The sequence below is a fragment of the Peromyscus leucopus genome, chromosome 6 (genome assembly GCF_004664715.2).
Source record: "Peromyscus leucopus breed LL Stock chromosome 6, UCI_PerLeu_2.1, whole genome shotgun sequence".
Classification (NCBI taxonomy): Eukaryota; Metazoa; Chordata; class Mammalia; order Rodentia; family Cricetidae; genus Peromyscus; species Peromyscus leucopus.
Window position 1 is genome coordinate 61,203,060 of NC_051068.1, and position 23,244 is coordinate 61,226,303.

At 44.2% G+C, this 23,244-nt stretch overlaps 1 protein-coding gene across 2 annotated transcripts in view; it reads right to left on the reverse strand.

The window, feature by feature from the left end:
- Trim2 (tripartite motif containing 2) overlaps window positions 1-12,234 on the reverse strand; it is a 160,888-nt gene extending 148,654 nt beyond the window's left edge. The window contains exon 1 of one of the 2 annotated variants that reach the window (XM_037206695.1): window positions 12,021-12,234. The gene's annotated coding sequence lies outside the window, so the exon portion shown is untranslated. Of the gene's footprint in view, window positions 1-11,391; window positions 11,509-12,020 lie in introns of those variants that run through there. The other variant, XM_037206694.1, reaches the window with a different exon arrangement.
- Window positions 12,235-23,244: the final 11,010 nt, after the last annotated feature.

Here is a 23,244-nt window from a genome sequence, read left to right on the forward strand (position 1 = left end):
GGAACACATGCAGGGATAATAATACAGGGAAACAGACGATCCTGGGGATTCCACCTCTGGATTTTCACAAAATTCCCCTCTCATAGTAGCAGCAAGCAGATGTGACCCTTTGTGGACAACATACGGCCTTCTACTCACAGCACTGTTAGCTTTCCGGAAATGCAGATGGGATGTGTGTACACTACAGACTATAGAGTGGACACACAATCTGTCTCCGGAGCCAGTCACACGGGTTTAAAGAAACCCTTTCAAACCAATCTCCCACCTCTGACGGACTCTTACTTTCGGAGACAGGAAGTACTTTGACTGGATGTTTGTTCCATGTGTGTGCAGTTATGCATATGGCTCTTTGTGTGTGTTTGTGTGTGTGTGTGTGTGTGTGTGTGTGTGTGTGTGTGTGTGTGTTCAGAGGCCAGACAACAGAACAACCTCAGGTGTCATCTTCAGGAACGCCATCCACTTTTATTTTGAGACTACATCTCTTACTGGCTTGGAGTTTGCCAAGTAGGCCAGGCTGGCTGGCCAGTGAGTCTCAGGGATTCCCATTTCCCCCTCCAGGGATTAGCAGCAAGCATCATTATACTTGGCTTCTTGTTGGAATTCTGGGGATTGAATTTAGGTTCTCAAGTTTGCAAACCAAGCCCTTCACTGAGGAGCCATCTCTCAGGCCCAAATATTTGTTACATTTCAAAAAGCAGAGCTGTGGTGCCAGTGGCAGATTGCTTCCCGGCATGCGCAAGGCTTGTGGGTCCCTTATGACAGTGGTTCTCAACCTGTGGGTTGAGACCCCCGCCCCTTGGACCTTCCACAGGGGTCACCTAAGACTACAGGAAAACACAGATATTTACATTATGATTCCGAAAAGTAGCAAAACTACAGTTGTAAAGTAGCAGAGAAAATGATTTTGTGGTTGGAGGGGGTCACCTAACAACGACTACAGAGGGGTCCAGCCCCTCTATAGTCTTTCCCCAGAGTTCCAGAAGAGATGGAACCAGCGGCGAATTAATTAAGCTGAGAGATTCTTGATTGAATCTGCGTACACGAGACTCTTTTGTCCATTCACTTTATGCTGAGTCAGTTCTCTCTCTACACCGCTTCTTTTCTGCTCTCATACTTGGCTCCTTTCTTGGCTGATATTTCTATCTTAATTCTCCCTTCTTAGTTCTTCCCATCTTAGTTCTGCCCATCTTGTAATTTCCCATCTAGTTCTTCCTATCTTAATTCTTCCCCATCTTAATTCTCCTCCAAGTCTCTGAGGGTTTCAGTCATATACCCATGCCATCAGCAATGCTCTGGCCAAGGCAAGGTTACCACCAGGCTTGAATTCTTTCAGGGTCAAACAGAGAGGTGATAAGATCTACACAAAGAGCAGTAACTGTCAGCTGTCACAGCAACCCCAAAGGAAAGGGAACTCATGGGGAATGAATCAACTAAGGGTTAAATTTAGTTAACAGATAAAAAAAAAAAAAGGAATTTATGTGCTCAAACTATAGTCTTAGGCGTGGTTAGGTAAAATGTTAAGATTCTATAAGTCACTGAGCAAAAATAAAACTGCCCTTTTTTTTCCCTTGGCGACAAAATCTGTTCAAGCTGCGCCATTTTCTGGCAGGGTGGGGAGGTGAACTCGGTGGCTAGGCAGCCTGTGTCACAGCTTGATGTACCTGGTGTGTAAAAACCCTTTTGTTCTGAGTTAATTGTCAAACGGGGACTTGGGCTATGGGAGAAAGGAGGGTTTAAGCTTAATTTGCACAAGAACAAAGCATTGTACCTAACATCTGCCTGGCCTTGGGGATTGTCTCAGCATGTATATTTACCTTACTTCAGGAGGCTAGCAGGTGGTCTGAATGCTTATCTATCTGCAGTCAGTCCTTGGATGTTTGAGAAGTATCTCAGATAAAACGCTTTTGTCTAGAGAACGCCCTGGCTGGATACTTGCTAATGGAGATAATTACAGAAAGACCAACTTCTGGGTCTAATACTAAAGAGGAGAACAAAAGCCTGGGATGTTATCCAAATACCCCAATAGGGGAAAACTGTGCCCAATGATTAATCAAATGGGAAAGCTACAGCAGCCCACAAGAAATTCATTGTAGGACACAGCTAATATAATCAAAAGCCAATATCACCAAGACTCCTTGAGGCTTGCTTTATTCTCTGGAAGAGCCCTGCTCTTCCAGGTACTAGCTTTGCCATAGTCAGCTGAATTCCTGCTTCACATTTCTGGGGCTCACAGCAGTCACCATAACATGAGGAACTGTGTTAAAGGGCTGCAACATTAGGAGGGCTGAGAACCACTACCTTATGACATCACAAAAACTAACAAGCAAGCAACAGCACATTAGCAGGTTCTGGGTCTGCAGTGCAGACTCGGAATTTAAATGTATCTTCTCTATCCTCAAGCTATATTACAACAATGATGGCATTCTTCAAAATACACACCAGCACAATAGCAAAAAGAACAAAAAAGCAGGCGGGGTGTAGGCAGACATGAAGTTCCTTTGAGTGTGGAGAACAGGAGGTGTGCTGAAGAATGCTAACAGACGATTATAACAGATGACATTAAAAGGAAAGAGCTCTAGTTTATTTTTAAAAATTAAATGGAAGTTATTTTACAATTGGTGCATAAAAACACACAATTGAGCACATTAATGGGATACCACATGAGGCTGTGATATGTATATAGACTGTATGTAGTGCTTAAATCAAGCTAAACATACTTATTTCCTCAAATACTTATCATTTATTTATACAGAAGAAAACCTTTTACAATGCTTTTGCATTTTAATGAATTTTTGAAGTATTAACATTTGAATTCTAGAGACAAGAGAGAGGAAATTAACCCAGGCAGACACTCAAAGGGTCTTAATAGGAATTTGTCAAACTCAGAGAGCTTTGAACGTAAGAAAGCCTCACTTCCTACTGAGCACAGGTGGCCCTTGGTGCATGACCACTGTGATAGGAAGTTCCAAGTCCTCCTTTTTCCGTAGTGAAATCTGGCAGTGTCTCATCTTGTCTTTGTTCTGATGGCAATACTCATATAGTCACCTGTGCCCCGTGAGCCACGCTGGACCCTTTACAGCAATTGTCCTAGCCCTTAAAACAGCCTGCAGTGACTGTTTCATTTTCAGGAGGACACTGGGGCTCAGTGTCCCCCCATCACCCGCCTCAGAGATCCAATCTATGTTCTTCCCTGTTGTCTGAGCCCAAACTCCAGCTCCTTCAGCCTCCTGACCCTCCACAGCTGGGTACCATCTCTGCCTCCCTCTCCAGTTATAGACAAGTCCTTGGAGCCCAGGCACCACCACTCAGTTACCTGACTGTGGGCAGGTACCAGTCCTTGCTTCCCAGGCTTGGCATGACTGGCTAACACCTGCCCTGGCACCTGACAGTCTAGCAGTACTTGATAGCGTAGTCGTTGTTTATTCTGTGTCTGGCTTTTGTACATGAGTCTTTCTCCTAAACATGATTGGTAAGAGTTAATTTTTAAAAACTGCAAAATGCTTCCTTTAAAAAAAAAAATCCTTGTGGGAGAATCAGAGTAATTAATCCTTAATAGAGTTATTTTTTCTGTATTCTTGTTGACTATTATATATAATTATATATTAACAGGTAATTTCATTTCTAGCTTGTCACTATATAATAATGAGAATAATCCACTTTACAATAAAATGGGGCTGGGCATAGCAGTGCATGTCTTTAAGCTCAACACTTGGGAGGCTGAGGTAGCAGATCTCTATGAGTTCAAGACCAGCTTGGTCTACGTAGTAAACTCCAGGCCAACCAAGGCTACACAGTGAAACCCTGTCTCCAAAAGAAAAAAAAAAATGATGCTAGAATGTAACTCAGTGGCACTTGCCTAGCATGTGCCAGGCCCTGGGTTTTATCTCCAGAGCAGCAAAAAATAATGTAATTACTAATGATAATAATTAATAAAATAACATTCTCATGAGATTACTATTTTAAAAAAACAATTATAGCTCATAATATTGGCCTTACCCATATTAGTCATGGATACACAGTTGCATAATGATTTTTTCTGCTACTACCATGAGTAAGTTGAGGAGAATAACTTAGCCTCTCATCTCTTTTTCCTCCTCCTCCTCCTCCTCCTCCTCCTCCTCCTCCTCCTCTTCCTCTCTTTCTCCTTCCATCCTAACATAAACCTTTCAAACAGTATCAAATATGTTAAAACACTAGGAGCCAACAGGAATGGTCTAGAATAGAAACGCAACCAGACAGACTACCTTCAGGAAAATTACATGGTGATTATATAAATAGATTCTTGACAGGAAACTTGTCAAGCCAGAGAAGGACAGAAGTTGACGTCCTGGGACCTGGGGCAGCCTGAGCTGTCGCAGGAAGAAAGGCAGGGCGTCAGGAAAAGCTGGTCCCCACATGCAATGTGCAGGATGGTCTCATGTTTGACCGGAGTGTAGAGAGAAAGGAACTCTGGGTAGAGCCCGAGGCTGCTTGGTGGTTAGACGTGGGCATTGGCAGACATCAAACAAGCGTCAGCACTCCAGCAAACATCCTCTCATCCTTGGGAACTGGTCCAGGTTGGCAGAGGCTGGCAGGGTGGAATGTGATAATCTACAGTTCCAGGAAAAGAGTCAAGCATTTTTTGATGCAGTCACCAAGAGAGGATGGGTATGCCAGGCCAGGGCATCCTGGCCACGACTGAGGCTTTGCCACCTCTGTGTCAAGGCTGCTGTGGAATCTACCCTTCCAAGACAGACTTCAGAGTTTCCTCAAAAAGAATCCAACCAGACACTTGGGTGCTACTTCTTTCCCTTCTCTGTGGGAGGCTTCTAGCTTCTCAGAACTCCTGCCTGTCTCAACAATAGTGAAAACACTGGGTGGTCAGCCTTGATTTTTTGACTTTGATGAGCTCAGATGAAGGGACTCAGACATGTCAGGAGCTTTCACCACCAATGGGGGAAACATGGCCCCTGCATCACATCACTGTGGCTTTGCTTGTACCAGAGCCCGTGGGATGTGAAAATAGGAAGGACTAAAAGACTTCTGGTTTCATTGATGGACAAGGCTGCCTTCTGTGACTCAGACTGTGGCATGTGCTCATGCCCTCTGCATGGAGTCTCTGTCATTTTGCTCAGACAGGTCTCAGTGTCACCCCAAATGGCTCTCAAGGTATCATCATCTCAGCGCAATGGCAGGGACAATTGCTAGAGAGAAGCATGTGTTCTGCTATCAACAAAACCATGTCCTCAGTCAGTGTCTGCCTCCCAACATCCAGCAGCCCTTGCACCAAAGGTGCCAACATACCAGGGAAAGGCCTGCCTCTTTAGTTCACGGTTGTGGTGGTTTGAGTGAAAATGGCCCTAATAAGTCTGAATGCTTAGTCATCAGGGAGTGGAACTGTTTGGGATGGACTAGGAGGTGTGGCCTTGCTGGAGGAGGTGTGTCGTTGGATGTGGGCTTTAAGGTTTCAAAAGTCCACACCAGGCCCAGTCTCTGTCTCTGTCTCTGTCTCTGTCTCTGTCTCTCTCTCTCTCTCTCTCTCTCTCTCTCTCTCTCCTGCCTGCTTCCTCCAGATCAGGATGTAAACAAATCTCTCTATTTCTCCAGCAATGTACCTGCATGCTGTCATGCTCCTCACATGATAAAAATGGACTAGCCCTCTGAAACTGTAAAGCCCCTAATTAAATGCTTTCTTTATAAGAGTTGCCTTGGTCATGGTCTCTTCACAACCATAGAACAGTGGCTAAGACAATGGTGCTGTGAAAACTCAATATCTATGTGTAGAAGAATGATTGAAACTTGACCCCTCCCCATATCGTACAAGTTACAAAAATCAACTTAAAGTGATTTAAAAGGGGCTAAAAAGTGTCATTTAATGATAAACACTTGCCTAGTGTGTGCAGGCCCTGGATTTGATTCACAACACTGAACAACAGCAACAAAAAAAACCATGAGTCTTTTTAGACTTAATGGTAAGGCACAGAACTATGAAGGCACAAAATAGAGATGTACTTCAAGTGAACGACTTGGGTGAGGATTTTTCTGGATAAGACCTCAGAAGTACTCAAGGAAAACAAAAGTCCAAACAGACCAAACTAAAAGGCTCTACATCATCTGTAGACATCAATAGTGTGATGGGACCATACATCATCTGTAGACATCAATAGTGTGATGGGACCAACCGCAGAGGACAATATTTATCGACTCTCCATCTGACACGGGGTTAGAATCCAGAATGTATAAGGAAGCTCCAACATCTCACGACAAGAAACAAAGAATCTGATTTTAAAATGGACCAAAAAATTTTGACCAGACACATCACTTCTCAGAAAAAAATACACATTTCAGGTATAAGAACCAGCTGCAGGAGGCTGGAGAGACGGCTCAAGCAGTTAAGAGTACTGACTGTTCTTCCAGAGGTCCTGAGTTCAATTCCCAGCAATCTCATGGTGGCTCACAACCACCTCTAATGAGATCTGGTGCCCCCTTCTGGCCTTCAGGGACACATGCAGGCAGAACACTGTATACATAATAAATAAATATTTTTTAAAAAAAGATTACAAAAAAAAAAAAAAAGGAACCAGCTGCAAAGGCGTTGAGAAGTGGGAGAAAGGATGGGAGGAACTGTCCAAAGTTGTACAAGGTACAGTTCACTAGAGACTTACAAACAAAGGTGAGCCTTGGCATCAGCAAGAGAAGAGGGTCCTGGGATCCTGAGGTGTGTGTGTGTTTGGCGGGGGGTGGGGGGGTGGGGGGGGGGGGGGTGGGGGTGTCTGTTATACTAAGCGAGACATAGCAGCTGGATATAGCTGGCTTTCTTCAAAAATTATCGACATGACCAACATTGGTTAAAAAAAAAAAAAAAACTAGTCTAGGCATTGCATAAAACATTTAGTTGACTTTTTAAATGACTTTGTTTTTCTTGAAGGGTTTAGAATGTGTGCCGGGGCCACTTGGCAAGCAAAATGGTAGTTATGACCAAGATGGCAAGTCAGTTAAAGCTAGGTCACTGAGACATACAAATAGCCAAGGACTAAGGACTAATGGGGGGAAAACGCTCAAGCATGGATCATCAGAGAGTCTAAATCAGAACCACAAGAGGATATCAACTCACCCGGGCTCACAGGTCTGCGATCAAAAAGTCAAGAAGCCATGACCGGTGAGGGTGTGAGAATCCAGCACCTTCGGACCCAATTGGTGGCAATGGAAATGAGTGTAGCTGTGGTGGGAAACAGGACAGTGTTCCTCAAAAACTGAAACACAAACTGTGTGTGATCTGGAAGTTCTACCACCATAGATAGTGAAGGGAGAGGGAATCAGCGTGGCCAGGGAATACCTTTGGCCCGTGCCCATTACAAAACTTTGCAGAGTCACCAAGCTATGGAATCAACCCAAGTGCTCATCCGCAAATGAACGAATGGATGAAGAAAATGCGCTACACGTGTACAGTGGGGTGCCATGTGGCCATAAAAAGAGCGAAACCCTGTCATTTGCAGCACGTTGGACCTGGAGGACATTGCATTGAGGAAACAAGCCACACACAGAAAGAAAAGCACTGGATGACCTCACTCATAAGTGGAGCCGAAGACCTGATGTCACAGAGGTCGAGAGCAGGCCTTGGTTCCCGGAGGCTGAGGGAGGAGGGGAACGAGAACAGGGTGAGCTTTGCCACTGGCCTAAAACTGCATGCAGATGAGAGTCCCAAATCCTGGTGTTCACACAGCAGGATGACTGCAGTTCACAAGACGCATCGCGTTTTAAAATAACTAGAAGAGAGGGTTTCAAATGGTCTTGTCACGGAGAAATTACTAGTGCTTGAAACTTTAGTATGCTAATTACCCCGACTGGATTATTACACAAGATAAATATGTATACAACATTAAATTGTTCCCCATAAATATGTATGGTTAATACATGTCAAAACAACCCGAACAAAAGCCACACAGAACCAAGTCAAAACACAAGAGCCTTGGCCCAAGGACGAGGTACGGAGAATGCAAACAAGACAGTCTTGTAGGTCGGTCCCCTGAGTCATTTCTGCACCCAACAAAGACTGTGAAGAGCGACGCTGGATGCTTCCTCTTTACTAATGCAGACACAACACTTTTCATTGCCTCCGTGGCTTAGAGAAGGGAATTGAAGATATATGTAAACTGAGAATAGGTCTTATGTTTCTGTCAGTACTACTTATATACATAAGACAGCCTATGTTTTCTTACCACCCCCCTTCCCATACGCCCGCTCTCCAGCACAGCAGACAGCAAGGATGACCCGTTGATACTGTCCCTTCATTTCCCAGTCCCCATTGACCATTTCCACCTCCAAAGGAAGCTGCCAGGGAACTCTGTGGGGTTGAATTTGGGGAGGAGACAGGTATGGTCTGTTTCTGCAGACCAACCTCCTTTAATTCACAGCCAAATTAGAGGATGTTTCTTCATTTCAATAATCCAGAGACCACAGGCCAGAAAGCGATGGGCCTTCACAAGGAACAAGGCCGGCATGTGCCCGATGCTCCACCTGCAGCTCCAGGAAGGAAGGGTGGACAAAAAAGCTTAGTCCTTCTTTCAAAGAAAGAAAGAAAGAGCATAAACTTCAAGAAGTGAAGCTAGGGGTCCTGGGGCAACAGATAGCCCACCCCACCCTACCTCAGTCCCCTGGCGCCCTTTTCTGGAAAGGCAAGGTCTGGTGAGGTTGCCCAATCCGGATTGTAAGCCAGCTCTAGCAGAGGCATCCTGTCTGGCAAGCACAACGTGCTTTTAGATGTTTTAATTAGTGGCCAACCTTTAAAGATCTGGTGGTTTCCTATTAACAAATTGAAAGCTAGACTCCTGGCTCCCTCCCGCAGAGCTGGCTAGCCTGAAAATGGGCTCCTGCTGTCCTCACAGTTAACCCCATCAGGCCATGGCTTCTCTGCATACTTCTGCTCCCTGTCTGCCCCTGCAGCAACAGACCAGGTGAGTTAAAATCTGAGCCTGGGAAATGACCTGGGCATTAGAAGAGTCTTAAAGGTCCAAGGTTTGAAGCCAAGGCTAAGAGTGGCTAGGCCTGAAAGGGTTAAGAATGTCTAAGGCATGAAAAGTAGATGACCACTTATTTTTTTCTAGATGCTCCTAGGCGGTGAACAGCACCATTTTAGAATCTCTTTGTTAGATACAATCAAAATCTGGTTGTTCTCGCTCCCTTCTCCCTAACCCCATTTGGCCATAGCTAAATTACTTGTCTTTCTCTCCCTAAAACAGCCTTGGTTTTTTTTGGGTCTCTGTTCCACTGGTTTGGCTGTCCCATTCTCAATACCCCACTCATTTTTCCACATTTCCTGTAAAGATCAGGAGACAGTGGGAACAGCATCCTTTTATTCTACTGCAGAAGTTAATAGAAAGGCTTATTTCTGGATCCATGTCACACTTAGTATCTCAGAACTACATCAGTTGTTTTTCACAACACTTTAACTTAGTCATAATCTGATTTTTATTAACAAGGAACTGAAACCACACCATGGGATGAAAATCAAGATTTGCTGAGAACTCAAGCACCAAATACCAACTCTGATTTGGAGTCAGGGCCCCAAATCCCATGTGTAAGATTAGAGGGTCCACATGTGCATCCATAACAGTTTTAGTTCCTTATAAATGCAGACTAATTTCTAATCAGTTGAGTTTCCAAGCCGTATTTGGTTGCTGGTTTTCTGAGTGTTAATCACCCCCCCATCCCCCACCCCCGTTCTGTTTGCACCTGTCCTGCTTGCTCTTATTAAAACAACCCTGAAAGGTCAGGCTGACAAGAGCTACTCAGGGGAGAACAGAATTGGAAGATCTGCCCAAACCTTAGCCTGTGTGTTAAGCTGAGCTGAAAGTTGTTTTCTGTGTCCCGGTTGTGCCTGAGGACATGTAACCTGGAAAGTTCCAGCACTTGATCATGGCTGGCATACCCAACCTGTACTAGTCTTGGATCTGTGGTACCTTCTAGGGTGAGGGGGTGGCACAGGCCTTTAATCTCAGCACTCAGGAGGCAGAGGCATGCGAATCTCTGTGAGTTTGAGCCCAGCCTGAGCTACAGAGTGAGTTCCAGGAAAGGTGCAAAGCTACACAGAGAAACCCTGTCTCAATGCTCCCCAACCCCGCAAAAAAAAGAAAAAAGAAAAAAAGAAAAAGAAAGGAAGGAAAGAAGGAAGGGAGGAGGGAGGGAGGGAGGGAGGAGAGGAAGGAAGGAAGGAAGGAAGGAAGGAAGGAAGGAAGGAAGGAAGGAAGGAAGGAAGGAAGGAAGGAAGGAAGGAAGGAATCATACAGAAACAAGCTTTGCACAGAGACCACAGGAGGCAGCAGGAGACTGGACCAGACAAGAGCGCAGGTTTCTTTTCTTTTTTCTTTTCTTTTTCGAGACAGGGTTTCTCTGTGTAGCTTTGTGCCTTTCCTGGAACTCACTTGGTAGCCCAGGCTGGCCTCGAACTCACAGAGATCCCGAGTGCTAGAGAGATGGCTCAGCCATTTAGGCTCACAACCAAAAATATAAGAGCGCAGGTTTCTGAGCCAGACGAACATCAAAGGGCAACCCGGTCTCTGGACATGGCATTCGGGAGCCACTGGACTGAGCTGATCACTTTTCAGAACACCTCGGGGAAAGCCAGATTCCTCAAGACATTCAGAGACCACAGAGAGGCCTTGCATGCTGCCAGGTCTGTAAAGTTGAAAATCTTGCCCAAATTAAATATAAAAAAACAAGCCAAGATTTTTTTAAAGATAAAAAAGAACGCCAATATTTCTTCTAACAAGCAATGGCAACATCAAACAAAACCTATCATACCCTTTACAACATTCATAGTTTGTGGAGAAAGGAGGAAATTGGGGTCTTTCCAAAAAAAAAAAAAAAAAAAAAAAAAAAAGCCTGCCCGAGGAACAAACATCACGTGCAGGGAAGGGAACAGCTTGGAGCCTCTCACTACTCCGAAATCCTACCTGGACCCAGACCCAGGGGCAGTGAGCATGCCGCCCAGCTAGGTGGCTTCAGCGACTCCCTGCACAGTGCACAAAGGTCCCCACGGACGGGACAGCGTAAGCTATGTCTCATTGCTGTGAGCCAACCCTACAGTGTAAGGCTTCCTGCGAAATTTCCCAAGTGGCTGACCAAGACTTTGCACCTCGGCTGCCTAGGCCTAAGTTTCTTTTGTGTTGGGTCCACATCTAGGAGCGGTCCTCACGCGCGATCTGCTACCAACCCGGAGCTCAAGTCCCTCCCCAGGGCCCTCCGGGCTGCGGCCAGCTCGCGCCACCTCCGGACGAGGCGTGGCGACCTGCGTCGAGAGTGTGCTCGCCCCCGCCCCCCATCCGTCCACCCTCCCACCGCAGCCGGTCCTGTCGCCAAGCCGGAAGCATTCCGAGCCCGTCGCCTGCCACCGCCGAGGTGGCCTATACTCACGTTTCAAGTGTTTGCCAAAGCGCCCGAACTCTAGTCCCCAATCGAACCACGAGGAAGCTCTGCGGGCCGCCTTTCAGGCAGCGAGAAGGGACGAGCAGACGGCCAGCTGGCAGCCCCTTATTTTCCGCGAGCTCCCCCAAAATGCTCCCCGGTGCCGCCAACGCAGCTGCCGGGTTTAATAACTGTGTCAGACAGCCCGCCCTCCCCCCCCCCCAGGAGCCGCAGATGACAGGCGCGGGGACCAAGTTGGCGCCTTGCACCGCAGTCTCCCAGTCTCAGCCCTAGGAAAGATCGCACAGGGACCCACCACGCCAAGGTTAAATGTCAAGGAACCCTCCAGAAACCTCGCTTCCTGCCTATGCACTTGGCAGCGTTTCTTTCAGGAAACCAGGCGAATAAACCAAACCAGAGGCGAGTCCAGGGCAGGTGAGCTAACCTGCATCTCAAATGGAAAGGACCTTACGCGGCTTCCTCCAGCCGGGTTTCCTACTTGACTCCGGGGCCTTGGTGGGACGGACGTCCTGGGCACTTGGGCGATGCGCAACAAGCCCATGCAACTACGCCTCACGTTTTAGTGGCGCACATCAATTCCCTCGTCTGTTCCTAGACTCTGTTCAACAGGACCTTACTGTGTGGGGATGTTCCGCTGCAGTTCATCCACTTGGACCATTTCCAAAGCGCAAGCGGCTGCTGGAGACAAGCTGGGTACACCAAGCCGGGAGGAATCGGCGGTTCGGTTTTGCAAGCGCACCATCAAAGCCGACTGTTCCACGGAAAGTAATGTTTTAGAGCAAGTACAAGGCCGATCAGAGCACACCACAGCCTAGCGGCCACTCCTCTCAATCCCCCAAGGGTTCTCACCCCAGCTGGCTCCGCCCCAGGGCTCTACTCTGGGCGCCGCACCTGCTTCCACTCTGCGGAGTGGTTGCCTTGGAAACCCTGGAGAGCTGGTGCTCCCTGCAGACACGCTGTTGCCCTGACAACAGCGACCCAGCTCTGGGTGTGCCAGGAATAATGTCAATGGATGCTGCTTTAAATACGGATTCAGGGCTGTGCTAGGGACTGGTTGGGAGGGCAGGGATAAGAAAACAGCGATATTAGGGGGATGCAGGCTGAACCTCAAGAGCCTGGGTGTCACAGACTGGGGACTGTCGCTCCACCCCTCTTTACCAAGCAAGTTTACACTTGGCTGTATAACAAACTCCATAGTTTTTTTTTAGTGTATTTCTTTCAATCTGTTTAAGATGCTTAAAAGGGATTTCCCAGCACGAAGTGGCCCCAGGCTGGAATAAGTAAAAGCCCCTAAGTATGTTGGAAACAGAGGGAATCCCTCGTGGAGGTAATAGTTAACCAAGAATGATGTCATGCGCAGACATTCAAGAACTCCGGCTGTGAGGAGCACGTGGCTACAAAATTTCACTCATTGTCTGAGAAAGCTAGGGCCTAGGAAAGCTTACCCCATTTATTAAAAACCTGAGTATGCATTTACCATCTTGAGATTTGGGTAAGAAGCTTAAATTCATCAAGTCACACATAGCACTCTGTGACGGAAGTAAGAGCATGAGAAGAGTCAACTGGAAGCAGCTTCCTGGGCGAAGGCTACACAGACGCCCGTACAGAAGAGCAAGTGAGTGTTAGCAATGTTCTGCTTAAAGTCAGACAGGGCAATAAAGGAATAATGTGGAATAAAACATCCAAAGTCCACAGATTAGACATCTAGAAAAATGAGAAAACTGGATGACCGTTGACATTTTTTTCTTTATAAGTGACCAATCCATACAGCAGTGAGGCAGAAGCCAGGAGAATATTTTCAAAGTACTGACAGAAAATAGCCATCATATTAGTCAGGGTTCTCCAAAGAACAGAACCGATAGAATGGGCGTTTGTATTACAAAGGGGATTTATTGGATTTTCTTATGTAACATGGGCTAGGTAGTCCAACAATGGCTGTCTACACACTGGAGAGGCTAGAGCTTCATGCCACATGCACGGAGCCAAGTATCTTTCCTGCTTCGTAAAGCCTTCAGCCTCAAATATATTGATATAGCAACAGAAAACACGTTAGTACATCCCATGCTTCATGTGTATGGCTTCCTTTGGGGCTTAAGGCACCACAGGTCCACTCAGACCATTTTTCGTTTGCCTTGTGAGATATTATGACTGCAGAAGGAGGGTCTCATCATGTTTACCCTCACTATGAAGGGAAGGAGTAAGCTGAAACCTGGGGTCTTTAAGAGTTATTCTTGGGTTGGGGATTTAGCTCAGTGGTAGAGCGCTTGCCTAGCAAGCCCAAGGCCCTGGGTTCGGTCCTCAGCTCCGGAGGGGGAAAAAAAAAGAACTTTTGGGGCTGGAGAGATGGCTCAGAGATTAAGAGCATGGCTTCTTCTTCCAAAGGTCCTGAGTTCAATTCCCTGCAACCATATGGCGGCTCACAACCGTCTGTAATGAGATCTGGTGCCCTCTTCTGGCTTCCAGGGATATGTGCAGACAGAACACTGTATACATAATAAATAAATAAATCTAAAAAAAAAAGAGAGAGAGTTGTCATTCTTAGAATTCTGCTACCATACCACATGACCCAGCCATTCTGCTCCTAGATACTATCCTGAGTGAATAAAATGATATACATGCCGACTCAAAGACTTGTAGGCTGTTACTTGTGTCAACTTTGTTCATGACCACTAAAAGCCAATAGGAGCTCAAATGCCCATCAGAGATTAATCAAGAGAACACATGTGGTATCAGTGCAGGTACACTCAGCAACAGAGAGGACCGTGTGCTTGACATAGACAAAGCATGGAGAGACACTAGGCGTTGTGTCCAGTGATGGGACCCTGGCATGGAAGGCTACTATGGGATGCATTCCTTAACTTCTAAGAAACTCTAGAAAGGGCAAGACTGTAATATCAGGAAACAGAACAGAGGTTGCCAGGGGCTGGAGGAGGTGGGGAGAGATGTCTGTGCAGTGAGGGAAGCATGCTGTATGTGCCGATTCTGGTGCCAGTTACATGACTCTGAACATTGCAGATACTCACTGAATTGTCCAGTCAAAACAAAAAATCACTGTATGTAGCATACTAGTCTTGGACGATTTTCTGTTGCTATGACCAAATACCGAAGACAGAGCAATTTACAAAAATGCAGGTCGATTTAGCTTATTTAGTTTATTTATGGTTCCAAAGGCTGAAAAGACCAAAGCTGAAGGGCTGCATCTGATGAGGTGTTTCTTGGTGATATGGACGGTGACAGAGGGTGGACTGCTGTGAGAGGGACACACTGAAAGACAGAGCCAAATTGGTTTTGTAACCAACCCACTGTTGAGACAACCATTTCCCTATTAACAATTTAACCCATGAATTGAGGGTCTGCTGGCATGATCTCATCACCCTTTAAAGGCCCTGCCTCTTACCATCTCATGAATTTCAAGAGCTGTTTTGGTGAGTGTGCTGGTTTTTAATAAGAATGCCCCCCATAGGCTCATATACTTGAATACTTAGTCCCCAGTTGGTGGGACTGTTTGGGAAGGATTAGGGGGTATGGCCTTGTTGGAGGAGGTGTGTCCCACTGGGGGTGGGCTTTGAGGTTCAAAAGCTCACATCATTCCCAGTTAGCTCTCTCTCTGCCTCCTGTCTGTGGATCAAGATGTAAGCTCTCAGCCACTGCTCTAGTGCCACTCCTTGCTGCCTGCTCTCATGCTTCCTGCCGTAATGGTCATAGACTCCCACCCTCCGAAACTATAAGCCCTCAATAAGTCCTTTCTTCTACAAGTTACTTTGGTCCTGGTGTCTTATCACAGCAACGGAAAAGCAATTAAGACAGCGAGGATCTCTAGCCCATAGCAAATCTTAACAAAACAGACACAATGAATATTTTTTTGTATACTTTATCCATCAATTTAAGTTGTTTTATTCATATAGCAGGAATTTCTCCTCACACACAATCCACAAAATTAATATGTCTTTCTTTCTTCCTCCCTCTCCTCCCCACCCCAAGCTAAATACAGAATCCAGGCATGGTGGGCAGGCACTCTATCACCCAGTTCCAGGTGTGGCTCCAGCTACGACTTTCCTAATTGTGTCTACATGTATCTATAGGTCCCTCTCTCCCTCCCTCCCTCCCTCCATCTCTCCCCCTGCCCATTCCCTAATTCTCTCTAAAGCTCTCTGCTATTGCATGGAAGCTAGGGCCCAGCACATGCTAGACAAATGCTCTTCCCTGTCCTGCATCTCCAGGCCCTGCCTGCATGTTTAAGGGTGTTGCATGGCCACTTGGTAACTGCCTAGCCTCTCTGTTCTAGACACCCCAAGTCACATCCACACCAATACATCATGCATCCTGTGATTATTACTGTATTCCAGGGCTGGGAATGTGTTCAGTGCTGATGAATGTTTGCTGAATAAACACACCCTGTCACAAAGAAATCATGAAACCTACAAAATATGGCCCATATCCTCTCTCCAGCTCATCTGTGGTCACCTTCAACTCCATTACCAGAATATTTTCTAGACTAGATTTGTTATGGGATATTTTGATCACACTTTGAAACTCCTGAGACTGCCAATAAAGTTTACCCTAAATCAGGGGCTGGAGCTAGTTAATAGCTGACCAGAATCAGCCATAGAGAGGACCCAGGACACGTAGAGAGACACAGGAAGTAGTAAGGAGAGGTTAGAAAAATTGGCAAGCCATTTGAATGAAGGAAGGGGAGAGAGAGGAGGTCACTGGTCGCTTCTCCTCTGCTTCTCTGATCAATCAGCTTTTAATCCCATAGCTGACTCCCTAGTTTTTATTAATAATAGAATAACTTAGATAATTGTTACATCTGGCACCCAAGGAGTGGCATTATTAAACCATGCCAAGGTAAACCCACCACCTCTCTGCCAGGCTGGCTTTGTCTCCTTCCCCACAGGCCCTCTGTGTGAGTCCAGGGTTTTTCTACTGTAGTCTTTCTACAGCTGCTGTTCAGGCCCAGCTCCAAATGCAGCTGGAGTTACCTGCCCACCCCAGGCTCGTTCCCTCACTTCCCACCATGCGGGCTTTCCCTGGACCTCCTCCCCAGAGTACCAACCCAGGCCAGCTTGGCTGCCTCGACACCCATTCGCACTGGATCAGGACTTGGACTTTTACTGCGGCTGCCACCACCTCAAGCTGCTGAGGGGCCTGGCCATGCACTGTGTATGCCCTCTGCCCGGCCATGCTGAGCAGTAACAGATAGCTGCACCCCTCCTCCAGCTGAGCACCACTGACACAGCTGGTCACCCTCACAAGCCCTACCTTTGCTTTCCTCAGCAGTACATCTGGTGAGAAACTGGAATTCTTAAAGGAGAATTAGGTTTACAAAGAAAAGAGGGCCGGGGTGGGGGGGGGGGTTGGTGGCAATGACTCCCAGCACTTGGGAGGCAGAGGTGGGCAGATCTCTGTGAGTTCGAGGACAGCCAGGTCTACAGCGTGAGATCCAGGACAGGCACCAAAACTACACAGAGAAACCCTGTCTCAAAAAACCAAAAAAAATAAATAAAAAAAAAAAATAAAAAAAAAAATGGAAATATCATAATACAGGGTAAAGTTAGGAACCTGTTTAGTGTTACTATGGCTGGCTTGAAAATAGAAAAAATAAATGAGGGGATAACCCACTTAGCTGAGATTGACATAATACTGATTGTAATTATTATCAGTTTGGTAATTCATATTTGATCCTTAAAAAAGTGGTTTGATAACTGTGCCAAATATAAAAATTTGACAGATAAGATACAAGCCTTAAAAAGACTTACTACTGAAAATAATAAAAAAATTTGATTGATAAGATGCAAGCCTTAGAAGGACTTACTAATGAAATGTAGCTGGAAGTTTTCCTGTGTCCTGCCTGGTGTTGCAGCTGCCCAGACCCAAGTAAACACACAGAGGTTTATATCAATTATGAATTGTATGGCCAATGGCTCAGGCTTCTTGCTAGCTATATCTTATATCTTAAATTAACTCATAACTATTAATCTATGTATCGCCACATGTTCCTGTGTGCCATTACATGCTGCTCTCTAAACAGCAGGATGGCATCTGTCTCCAGACCCTGCCTTTCCCTTTCCTGCCTTTGCCATAGGCCAAAGCAGTTTACTTATTAACCAATGGGAACAACATATATTCACAGCATACAGAATGACATCCCCCAGCAATGAAATAAGAAAAGTATTCAGACACAGACAGAGGAATTTAGACCAGAACCTACAACACCACTGTGTGATCAAACTGAAGAGGGACGGTTGAAGGTTATTAGAAAACTGACCTTAGTTTATCCAGTTACTATACAAGAATGACTGAAAAACAAGTATTTTGGCAAACTGCTGTAAGTGATTAGAGACCAAAGTTAAAAATACATATAAATGTTATTGAAATAGAGGGTTTGGTAGACATAGGTGTAGATGTAACAATAAGTTACTGATGCACCAAAATCTTGGCATCCAGATTGGCTTCTTCAGGAGGTAAATGTTCAGCTTCTTGGGATTGCAACTTTATCTCAGGTAAAACAAAGTGCAAGATGGGTCAAGTGTACAGGGCCAAAAGGACAGAAAGGACAATTAAAATCATATGTGGCTAACATAGCAATGAATTTATGGGCAGATGATTTGTTGCAGCAATGAAAAACACAGATTAACATTTCTCCAATCTCAGAAACAAACCATAAAATAAATAATGCTTCTGAGAGAAATATTAAAAGGTATTATCAAGAACAGTCACAGACCTATCTTTAAAATGGTTAACTGACAAACCTGTGTGGGTGGAACAATGGCCTTTGACATTAAAGAAAAATTACAGGCCTTAGAACAGCTGGTACAGGAGCAGCTAATTAGTCAACATATTGAAGAATTGACCAGTCCTTGGAATTCTCCTCTATTTGTCATTAAAAACAAATCTAGAAAAATGGAGAATGTTAACAGATTTAAGAGCCATAAATAACGTGATCCAGCCAATGGGCTCTTTTTTTATGCTTTTTAAAAAAAATATTTATTTATTATGAGCCAATGGGCTCTTTTTTTATGCTTTTTTAAAAAAGATTTATTTAGCCGGGCATTGGTGGCGCACGCCTTTAATCCCAGCACTCGGGAGGCAGAGCCAGGCGGATCTCTGTGAGTTCAAGGCCAGCCTGGGCTACCAAGTGAGTTCCAGGAAAGGCGCAAAGCTACACAGGAGAAACCCTGTCTCAAAAAACAAAAAAACAAAACAAAAAAAAAAAAAAGATTTATTTATTATGTATACAAGTATCCTACCTGCATGTATGCAGGCAGGCCAGAAAAGGGCACCAGATCTAGCTACAGATGGTTTTGAGCCACCATGAGGTTGCTGGGAATTGAACTCAGGACCTCTGGAAGAGCAGTCACTGCTTTTAACCTCTGAGCCATCTCTCCAGCCCCACCAATGGGCTCTTTACAGCCTGAAATTCCCTTGCCTTCTCTATTACCCAAATAAAGGTCTATTATAGTGATTGATTTAAAAGACTGCTTTTTTTTTTTACTGTACTTTACAAGAACAGCATAGAGAAAAATTTGCCTTCACAATGCCCAGCCTATTAAAAGGTATCAGTGGAAAATTCTTCCACAAAGGATGTTAAACAGCCCATCTTGTGTCAATATTTTGTATAGCAGTCATTGGAAAGAATTTGTAAACAGTTCCTTAATCTGTAATTCACCATTATATGTATGATATCATACTAGCTGATTCAGATGCAGATATCTTAAAAAATATTTGAAGAAGTAAAGAAAATTTTGATTTGTTGGGGATTACAAATTGCTCCTAAAAAGTTTAAAGAGAAGATTCTATTAATTACCTAGGATCTAAAATAGATTTTAAAAAATTCAACCACAAAAAGTGCAAATCAGGAGAGATCAATTATGAACTTTTAATGACTTTAAAAAGTTGCTGTGAGGTATTAACTGACCATGACCTACTCAAGAACTAAGTAATTTATTTCAAACTGATAAGAACTTAAATAGTCTGAGAAAATTATCAGCTGAGGCTGAGAGAGAATTGGCTTTGGTAGAAGAGAAATAATAGGATGCACATGTGGATTGTTTGGATCCGAGCTTGATTGTATTCTGGTTATACTACCTTCTACACATTCTTCTACAGAAATTCTTGTGCAGAGAGATGATAATATCTTAGAATGGATAGTTCCACCACACAAACAGAGCAAAAAAATTAAAGACCAATGTAGAAAAGTTTTCTGAATTGGTTCTGAATGGAAAATTGAGACTCTGTCAGTTAACAGGAATAGACCCAGCAGAAATCTTGGTATCATATACTAATGCTGCAATTGCCTCATTATGGGCAGAAAATGAACATTGACAAAGAGCCTGCAGTAATTTCTTAGGAGAGATTAGCAACAAATATCCCAAAAGCAAAAGACTTCAGTTTATAGAAAGAACTAATTGGATCCTTTTTCACATTGTATGAGGAACACCAATTTCTGGAGGCCCTACATTCTATACTGATGCAAGTAAATCAGGAAAAGCAGGCTTTAAGTAAAAAAATCTAAGTAAAGTGGCTCAAAACCATTATGATTCTGTTCAAAAGTCAAAATTATATGCTATTTTCATGGTATTATTAGATTTTCTAGAACATCTTAATATAATTACTGACTCTCAATATGCAGAAAGAGTTGTTTTACTACTAAACTTCTTTCAGATGATTCAAAATTAACTTTTTATTTATTCAATTACAAGAAATCATCAGAAATAGATATCATCCTTATATAACACACACATACATACATACATAACACAACACACACACAAATATATATATAATATAATATATATATATATATAATATATATATATATATCAGATCCACATGGGCCTAACAGGCCCTCTAGCACAAGGTAATGATGAAATTGATCAGCTATTGGTAGGAAATGTGCTAGAAGCCTCAGAATTTCATATGAAACCACATGTTAATGACAAAGGTTTGAAGAAAGATTCTTTTTTTTTATCATTTAGCAACAGGCCAAGGAAATTATATGGAAATATCTTACTTGTTCGTTGTATAACCAAACTCCACCACCTTCAGGAAGTAACCCAAAGGTTACTCAGAAAAATGAAATTTGACAAATGGATGTGTTTCCTTTTTCAGAATTTGGAAAATTAAAGTATGTGTACCATACCACAGATACTTATTTGGAATTTCAAAAAAGATGATAGGTATCAAAGAACCTCCATATAGAACTGTTTTTCATTTTGGCAAAGTTAGCCACTGGGCAAGCAACTGCCCTTGCCTCAACTGCTGATAGCACACTGTCCAAATTGGACAAGCAGGACTCAAAATAAGGTGACTGCTGAGCTTTGCCAAGACAAGGTGTGATAGTCCTTCAAAGTCTCCTGCATCAAAGCTGGGCAGTGGTGATGCATGCCTTTAATCCCAGCACTAAAAGGCAGAAGCAGGATTTTTTGTGAATTCAAGGTCAGCATGGTCTACACAGCCAGTTCCAGAACAGCCAGGGCTGCATAGAGAAACACAAAAACTAAAAACAGAAAAAGAAAAAAAAGAAAAGAAAAAGAAAGAAAATCAAAATTCCCTGCATCACAACAAGGTCTGTCAGATAGTCTAGGTCTGTAGGTCAAAGATGGATTCCCCAATGTTGCAGAGTGGGTGACTTGGGTGACTGTCCAGGCAGCCAGATGTCTCTGTTGTTTCAATAGTTTTGGAAGTTATTTGCTCTGCATTTCCTATTTTTTCAAGTAATATTATATCCTTCTTAGGTCTCTGATGGTGTTGAAGACAGACATTTATAGTTACAGTTTTCAGTGTTACCAAATTCGAGAAAGAAACTCACAAAAGAGGTGTAAACTGTATAACGTTGAGAGACATAAAAGATTAAGTTGTTTATCTAAGAAAATTTTTTGAGGTCTAAAAAGATAGTTTTGGATTGGTAATGCAAGTTAGGATAGAAAGTGAATTAGGTACAAAACTTTTGACTCACTAAGATAGGATAGATAATGGAGTATTTTCTCTGAATTTGCCAAATGCAAATGGACTGGACATTGTGAATGTATTTCTTACCTGATATTGTTATTATTGTATATAGTTTTACTGTGTTAGAGTTAAAACCTTCCCTTCTTATTTAGACAAAAAGGGGGAAATGTTGTGGGGATGTTTTGATCATGCCCTGACACTCTCGAGATTGACAATAAAGTTTACCTTGAATCAGCAGGTAGGGCTAGCTACTAGCTGACCAGAATTGGCCATAGAGGTTTTGGAGGACCCAGGACATATAGAGAGATGCAGGAAGTGGTAGGGAAGGGTTAGAAAGATTGGTAGGCCTTTGGGTGGGAGAAGGAGAGAGGAGATCACTGGTTTCTTCTCCACCACTTCTCTGATCAATCAGATTTTAACCCCATATCTGACTAAGTTTTTATTAATAATAGAATAATTTAGATAATCATTACATAGAATTGAAAGTTGGACAGTTAGGAACCTTTTTTGCTCCACTACAATACAGGAACTACTTATCCTGACTGCTCCTATCTGGGATGCATGACCAGTGCAGACTCAGGGGGCCACCAGTAGGAGGAGACAGAGAAGCTGGGGCTATGCTGGGAGCTGCTGACTGACCCATCTCCTTCCGTTTCCAGTCTTCTCTGGCCCTGCAGACTCAGGACACTGCTCCATTCAAGCTAATCCTTGAATCCTTGAAATCCCAGGTAGTCCTTTTAAAGCACTTGTGATTCAATTAGCCATTTTAAGAGTGTGAGGGGCCAGGAAGTGGTGGCTCACATCTTTAATCTCAGTAGACAGAAGGCAGAAGCAGGTGGATCTCTGTGAGTTCGAAGTCAGCCTGGTCTACAGAGTAAGTCCCAGGACAGCCAGAGCTGTTACACAGAGAAACCTTGTCTTGGAAAAGAAAGAAAGAAAGAAAAAAGAGTGTGAGTATCAGAGGCAAAGCCCTTTGGGATCAGGCTGGATATTAACAGAAGCCAAAGAATGCAGAGGGGCAGGCTGTGGGTGGACTCCGAGAGAAGCATAAGGTCAAAGGCATTGGGTATTTTTCTCCTAAGGAACTAATTAGACTCACCATTTATTTGAATTTGGTCTTTGGTTATTTATCTACAGACGCCACACCCACTTCCCTTCCAGGTCAGGAGCAAGTGCCCAGATCCCTCCTTCCTACTTATTAAGATCTCTTAGCCGGGAAAAAAAAAAAAAACAGAAAAAAAGAAAAAAATCACAGGAGAGACAGACATTTATTGCTCTGTCCATCATGAACAGTACACAAACTGTAGCCACAAACCATGTATTTGCTACTTAAAAAAGAACAATTTTGCAAGACTGGGACTTAAATCCAAGGCTGTATGTATCTTAGGCAAGTGTTGAGCCTCTGAGATATACCCCCAGCCCATCTGGTGACCGCTTTAACATGTGACATACTGTTCACTGCTATGTGTAATCCTATATCTATACTTCTTGAAATGAGACCTGACGTTTTCAGAGGCAATTTGACTTGGGTGGGATTGAATTTATCCCAAGTCCCAAGAGGAGGTCTTAACAGTTTCAAACCACCGTCACTCCCACTATCCTTTAAACACTGGCACTAATCAAATCAGAGGCAGCAGCCAGGAGCAGATGTATGCTGGGGCTTTGGGGAAAATAAGCCTGTTTATCTCCCAGCAGCCAGTGCCAGCAGAGCCCAAGGCTTTTACCCTAAGTAGTGTATACGAGGATGCAGATTCTAGAATTGCACAGCCATTTGTCATGCATGGAGATCCTCACCCCCCGGGCTGCTAGCAAGGGTCAGGGCTGCCTGGTGGAACCCAAGGATAAGGCCAATTCCATGTAAGGCAGTGTAGGGGGAGGAGATGCTGACCA